The sequence below is a fragment of the Rhinopithecus bieti genome, unplaced genomic scaffold (genome assembly GCF_001698545.2).
Source record: "Rhinopithecus bieti isolate Rb0 unplaced genomic scaffold, ASM169854v2 scaffold_16990, whole genome shotgun sequence".
Lineage (NCBI taxonomy): Eukaryota > Metazoa > Chordata > Mammalia > Primates > Cercopithecidae > Rhinopithecus > Rhinopithecus bieti.
The window spans coordinates 536660-544478 of NW_016808832.1; positions in this window are offsets into that span (position 1 = coordinate 536660).

The window sequence follows — 7819 nt, forward strand, 5'->3', positions numbered from 1 at the left end:
AAGAAGAAGGAAATACTCATGACAAATACAGTCCTTATTTCTGCAACTAGTTACGTGGTCATAGCTGGTATTGATGACTACCTTCTTCTGCTACCCATTCTGTATTCCCTTTGCCTTCAGCAAGCACCTAAGTAGGTAATGTTTTTTTCCTGGTGGAGTGACCCAGACCTTCATTCCTGAAGGGTCCAGGCCATTTTTAGTCCTGCCTGGATCAGACTATTTTAGTTTTCCATTGATTTTAATCACAGGGCATGGTGATACTAAGAGATGCCATAAGGGATTTCCTGTATCCCATGCATACTCTTCCTTACCTTCATTCTGGAGTAGTAGACTAATTTCATCTTGATAGTTCAGGTCAGTCACTCCAGCCAACGTTGTAACTCCCATCTTAACCCGTTGACTTAAAGGTAGGAGGAACCCAACGTTTCCAGGTCGCAATCTTAACTTCCAGTTTAATGGAATCATTGTTGTGTCTCTTGGTGGCAGCCTCCTTTCCTCTGGAACTAAGACCTCTAGGACAGCAGAGCATAATGTCATGGGAACAGAAGGAAAAAAAATTTTCTAACGGATCACTAGGGGTGATGGTGACTGGTGCCACTTCTACTTCCACCCCTTGATTCCTGGGACTGTGAAACCTGGCTATGGGAGAAACAGTACCATATATTGGATGCTAATTCAGAGCATACATGGCCTTCTGGAGAACTTTGCCAGAGCCCTGAAAGGATTGTCTCCTAGTTGGCATTGTAATTGTGACTTCAAAAGGCCATTCCACCGTTCTATCAATCCAGCTGCTTCAGTGTGATGGGGAACGTGGTAAGACCAGTGAATTCCATGAGCATGAGCCTACTGCTGCACTTCTTTAACATGAAGTGAGTGTCTCGGTCAGAGGCAACACTGTGTGGAATATCATGATGGTGGATAAGGCATTCCGTGAGTCCACAGATGGTAATCTTTCTAGAAGCATTGTGTTCAGGATAGGCAAACCCATATCCAGAGTAAATGTGTATTCCAGTGAGGACAAACCTCTGCCCTTTCCATGATGGAAGTGATTGAATATAACTAAGCTGCCACCAGGTAGCAGGCTGATCACCCTGAGGAATGGAGCCATATGGAGGGCTCAGTGTTGGTCTCTGCTGCTGGTAAATTGGGCACTCAGCAGTGGCTGTAGCCAGGTCAGCCTTGGTGAATGGAAGTCCATGTTGCTGAGCCCATGTGTAACCTATATCTCTGTCAGCATGGCCACATTGTTCATGGGCCCATTGGGCGATGATAGGGGTGACTGGGGAAAGAGGTGGCTGAGAAGTATCCACAGAATGAGTCATCCTATCCACTTCATTATTAAAATCTTCTTCTATTGAGGCCACCTGTTGGTGAGCACGCACATGAGATACAAATATCTCTAGTTTTTGACCACTCAGAGAGGTCCAATCACATACCTCTTCCAAAATTTCTTTGTCACCAATCTTCCAATCATCCTTCTTCCAAGTCCCTGACCATCAAGACAAACCATTGGCTACAACCCATTAAGAGTATATAAGGGCCAGGCGTGGTGGCTCACGCCTATAATCCCAGCACTTTGGGAGGCCAAGAAAGGCGGATCACGAGGTCAGGAGATCGAGACCATCCTGGCTAACACGGTGAAACCCCATCTCTACTAAAAATAGAAAAAATTAGCCGGGCGTAGTGGCGGGCGCCTGTAGTCCCAGCTACTGGGGAGGCTGAGTCAGGAGAATGGTGTGAATCCAGGAGGCAGAGCTTGCAGTGAGCCGAGATCGCGCCACTGCACTCCAGCCTGGGAGACAAAGCAAGACTCCATCTCAAAACAAAACAAAACAAACAAACACAAACAAAACAAACAAATAAAAACAAAACAAAACAAACAAACAAAGAGTATATAATCTCACATCTGGCCATTTCTCTTTCCATTCAATGTGTACAACCAGGTGAAATGCTCAAAGCTTTGCCCACTGGAAAGATTTTCATCCATCGCTGTCCTTCAGGGTTGTCTTTCATAGGGGCTGTAGTGCCCCACTTGTCTACTTTAGAGTAGTGTCTACATATTGTGCAGAATCATCCGTGAACCAGGCCCCAATCTTCTCTTTCTCTGTCACCTAATCATAGGGAACTCCCCATGAGGCCATCGGTGTGAGCTGTGGGAGAGAAGGCAGGGTGACAGGAACAGAGACCATGGGCATTTGAGCTACTTCCTCATGTAACTTACTTGTGCCTTCAGGACCTATGTGAGCCTGATCACATATATACCACTTCCATTTGATGGTGGAATGCTGGTGTGCACAACCCACTTTATGGCTAGATTGGTCAGAAAACACCCAGTTCATGAAAGGCAACCCAGGTTGTATCATGACTTGATGACCCATAGTCAAACGCCCAGTTTCCACCAAAGCTCAGTAACAGGTCAAGGGCTGTCTCCTAAAAGGAGAGTAGTTATCTGCAGAAGATGGCAGGGACTTACTCCAAAATCCTAGAGGCCTCTACTGTGGTTCACCTTTGGGGGCCTGTCAAAGGCTCCAAACAGCATCCCTATCTGCCACTGACACTTCAAGCACCATTGGATTTGCTGGGTCCTATGGCCCAAGTGGCAGAGTAGCTTGCCCAGCAGCCTGTACCTGTTGCAGAGACCCTACTCAAAACTTGCAGCGTTTTGGGTCACTTGATAAATTGGCCAGAGTAACACACCCAAATGGGGAATGTGTTGCCTCCAAAATCCAAATAAGCCTACGAGGTATTGAGATGTCAACTCCAAACTCGTTGAGGATAAGGCCTCTGTCTCGTCCACAGATGAATCTCTTTTAGCATCTGGTTCTGCTTGTTCTTATTTCTCATGTAAGCATAGTGGTAGGATCTGAAAAGCAATCCCGCTGGAGAATTTGACCTATAACTCTTGGAGTCTTTGTAAGTCTTGTAAGTCAAGTATTAGTCTGAAACCTACATTTGGAAAGCACAAAAGTGAAAAATGTACTGTTCAGCTGATGGATCAGGGAAAGAGAACAATGTTGTGAATGCTCTGCACTCTCTGAATTTTTTATGAAAGTGAAAGTATTTCTCATAGTTCAGATATGGGTTATTTGGGAAAATCATCAGCTTTGAGTTGTATTCAAGTAGCTTTGACCAAGAGGCCGATTAGAAGAGCGCCGGAATCCCAGTAGAGAGAGCCTTATGGTGAAGCCTGCAGACAGCCAGGGCTGAGGAAGGTACTGCACATTTTCAGTCAAAGTAAATGTCTGAATCAAGGGATTGTAGGGAAGAGATCCCTGGGTAGTAGAAGAGCATATTTTCTGTGGTCATGAAAGCAGATGATCAACTGTGAATGTCCAGAAAGCTCAGGGAGAATCGGGTATAAACAGTAGCCTGGCCAGAGAAAATTTAGTATCAGAAAAATATGACTTCTCTTAGCACTGACATTTTTTTCTTATACAATTTTTCTTCAACTCTAGAAAACCAAAAAGATAGCTTACTAATCATGAAATAAAGGAGAAAGAGGAAGCTAAAGGTGAATCGTACAACCCATCACATTCCTCTTCCCACTCCTGACTTCCAAGACTGATGTTGTCAGGGATGAAGGAAAGAAAGTTAAACATTATGTAAGTTTTGAAACATTACATGTGTTTGGATATTTTGATTACTAAAATAAGACTACATGGCTTGAAGTAACTACAGAACATTCTATTATCTAATAGTGACTGAGAAATTATATAAAATGTACCTCAGATTTCAAAAAGAGAAAGAAAAATAGCTATTTCCACAGAATGGATTTGAATGAGTATTAGGGGAGATAAATACATTTGTGTTCGATTTCACAATCTGTGAATCCTGTTTATTCAAATTACCAATCATACAGTTGTTCAGGTTATTTACTTTTGTTTCCAGGGAACAACTCATGCCAAACTAATCCCAACTGCATTCAAGCAACAATGATTTTAGACTCAGCCCCTTTATAGATGCTAAGGATAAAGTACTGAAAAGAGAGGGAAAAAATGTGTAACTTTCATAAAGTCTCTTGACTTAGTTTGGGATGTTAAGATGGAATACCATAGACTGGGTGCAATATAAAAAAAGTGTTTTTTTTTTTTTTTCTCACAGGCTTATAGGAGAGAGGTCCATGGTCAGGGTACCAGAATGGCTGGGTTCTGGTGAGGGTTTCTTCCATGTTGCAAACCGCTGACTTCTTGTCTCCTCACATGGCGAAAGAAAGTGAGCTAGCTTTAGTAGCTTCTTCTTATAAGTGTACTAATCTTTTTTTTCACAATGGGGCACTTTAGTAGCCTCTTCTTATAAGGGCACTAATCTTATTATTCATGGTGGTTCTGTCCTCATGACCTAATTACCTCCCAAAAACTCCACTTTCACATAATTCACTGATGTATGATGGATATGTAGCATTAAAAGGAAAAAAAAGTTTTTAAATTAGTAACATTTTTAGTTTGGTTCCATCTGTTTATTATTGAGTGACTGTTTGTGGAATATAATCTCCTCTGGGAGTGGAGTCATCAGGTTGTACAAAGAGATTGTCTTTAATCCTAACAGGTGAGAATCCATTGGAAGGATTTTAAGGTGAAAATCAACAATATTTAGTTTAAAATTATAAAAATACATTTGTGACTATTGTATGGAAGGTGGATTGTTAAAAAAAATGCAAAAGGAACTGTAAAAAAATGATTAGAAAAATAGTTAGGAATACTAATTAGTAACCTGGGGAATAGATACTGCTGTTGATGTCAAAATGAAAATGTAAGATAATAGCAGTGAAGAAAAGTAGAGACAAAATGGAGAAAATTGTAGATATTCAAAATACGTTATAGAGATAAAACTAACAGAATTTACTGGAGTTTAAAAAAAGTAAAGAAAGGTTTGGGCGTGGTGGTGGCTCACACCTGTAATCCCAGCACTTTCGGAGGCCGTGGCGGGTGGATCAAAACGTCAGGAGTTCAAGACCAACCTGCTCAAGATGGTGAAACCCCATCTTCACTAAAAATACAAAAAAATTAGACGGGCGTGGTGGCAGAGGCCTGTAATCTCAGCTACTCGGAAGGCTGAGGCAGAGAATTGCTTGAACCTAGGAGGCGGAGGTTGCAGTGAACTGAGATCATGCCACTGTACTCCAGCTGGGGCAACAGAGCGAGACTCCGTTAAAAAAAAAAAAAAAAAAAAAAAAAAAACAAGTAAAGAAAGCTATTTCCAATTGTTTATCTGAGAAAATGGGTAAAAGGTAGAGCACATTAATAAGAAAGAAAAGGTGAGAGATTGCGTCTCTCCTTTGCCAGCTGGTTTGATGTTAGACTGTGCCAACAGCAGATTCTAGAAGCATATTGCAAAGTGTGAAGGGGAAGATGGTCTGTTCCCTTCTTCCGTGAAGCAGGGGGGATTTATAATGCAGAGGTCCTGACAGCCTTCACCACAGTGGTGGGGCTGCTCTTAAGGGTCAGCTGACAGGTCCTGCAGGCAGTTTTGTCATCCCCACATTGGCAGAGGCTCTCAGCTTTCATGACTTAGTAGCCAAAACACTATATCCAGCTTCTTTGTCGCCATAGCAGTGGGCAAAGTGTTCCCGTGAAATACTTAATTTGATATCAAAATGACGATTTCAAGTACAATGTTTGTTTTGGAATATGGAGATGACTCATGATTGAGAGATTACGTAGAGAATTATAAGAACATGGATAGAATTTATAGCTATGGGACTTTATGAGTCACCAATGGGAGATCATAAATTTCTGCCAAAATTTAGAAGCCAAATAGAAAAGTAGTAGGTAAATAGGAAATCGAAAACAAAAAGTAGTCACAGAAGTAGGAAACAAATAACAACAAATAAAACAACTGAATGAGCATTTTATGGAAATTAAAATTAAAAAGCTTTTCAAGGAGGAAATGTCCAACTGTGTTGAAAGCAGATGAAGAGTGAAAATGTGGCCTGGAATATCGTATTAGTATTTGGCAAAACCCTGTGTCTATTATCTAATCAATTGCTTCTTATCATTATTATAGTTTTTCATTATAGTTATATGAAAACCCAATACAGCAATCTCTACCTTATTTTAGACATTTGTAGAATAATCATGAAATAGGTAATAGGTAATGCTGCATATGTATTTTTTAATTTTTCCAAAGGTATCTCTTTCTTAATTGATAGATAGCCTTTTTCCTAAAAATTCAATTTTGTCAATTTTCTCATCAAAATGGCTGATTGGTTCTAATTTTTCAAAGTATTATATAATATATATCTTGCATCTTTGGCAAGAATTGCAATTTTCCTACCAATACATTTGCATATATTGTCAGATACAAGCAAAACCATACAATAAAACATACCAAGAAAAGATTTTGACAGTTTCAGGTAGAAGAAGGTAAAATAACATAAACAAGGGTATTTAACTGAGAACTCACTTTGTTTCCACAAGTAATAATATAACTTAGAAAACTTAGAAAATGAGTATAAAACACTCTCTTTTTACAGAGTATTCCATAATATTTGACTTGCTTGCTAATTATTTCATTAGATAATATTTGGGTCTTGACTCTATCTTTTAACATAGACACTACTGATAAGTTATAAGGATTGAAATTTTGATAAACAAAAGGTCGAAGAAATGTGAAATGAGAATCTGTGAAAGAAATTGAATATATTTAGCTATGAGCAAAAGGAGACTTGAAGGGCCAAAATACTTGAAAAGTTATTACAGAAAAGAAATTAGACTAGTCAGATACTAATCTCTATCAAGCAGAAATAGATTAGATCAAGCTATGAAACTATAGAAGCCAGAGAACAGAGAACATAAACCATGATGTATTCGTATGGTAGATTGGCAGTCAGCTTCCAGTTCAAGGTTTTCCTAGTATGTTGTTCCATACTGAAGATTCTGAAAAGTAAAAACTTACTTTTTTTAGATCCTCTTCCAGATATGGTTCTGAATACAAATTAGATTCAATCAAATAATGTTGTTCTTGTAAAATTTTGAAGACAGATTTGAAGTGATGGCCATCTTCCTGCTGGAGATATTGGATTTTTTGCTGTTGTTTATTCCTTAAACTTACAAGTGCCTAGAAACCAATGGGTTGCCAGTGGCAGTTAGACTAAAAATTTCTGTGTCCAATCACAAGGCCTATGACAGTTAAAGCGCAGCTGCAGAGGAAGCAGGAGCAACTTCCTGACACAGGAGTGTCACAGTTGTGTTACTCATTAGTACTGCATACCAATATTTTGGACATTGTTCTTCCAAACATGTGGTAGGATTGTATTTCTTCAACTTCTTGAAATAGGTGGGGACATGGTTGCTTTGATCAATGCAATGTGAAGAAAGTCATATGTATCACTTCCAAGTATAAGCATCTAAGTGCTGATACGTAATTCTTTAATTTTCTCTTCCCTTAGCCACAGCAAAAGTGGAATTATGCACTGAAAAGAAGTTGCAATACTGAACCATCACACACATGACAGCTACCCCGGAGAGTCTTCCAGATATGCAATAGATCTTGTGTAAGGAAAAAATATTCCATCTTTCTGTTGTTTTGCATTTTGTTTTAAGTCACCAAGATTCAGATATTGTTACTTTAGTATGACCTTGACTAATACTAACACTACAAACATTGATAACAGATTTGGAATGTCACTAGAGCGAAGCCTAAAATATGTGACATTGGCTTTGGCAGAATTGATACAAAAACTAGTATTTGAGTCTAAAAATTAATAGTCCTTACTATTTATTACAAAGTAATTCACAAAAGGAATTCTAAGAGAACATGGAAGGCTGATCATAAGCTTAATGAATTTGTAGAGATAGAGGAAGAATATAGCAAAATGAAC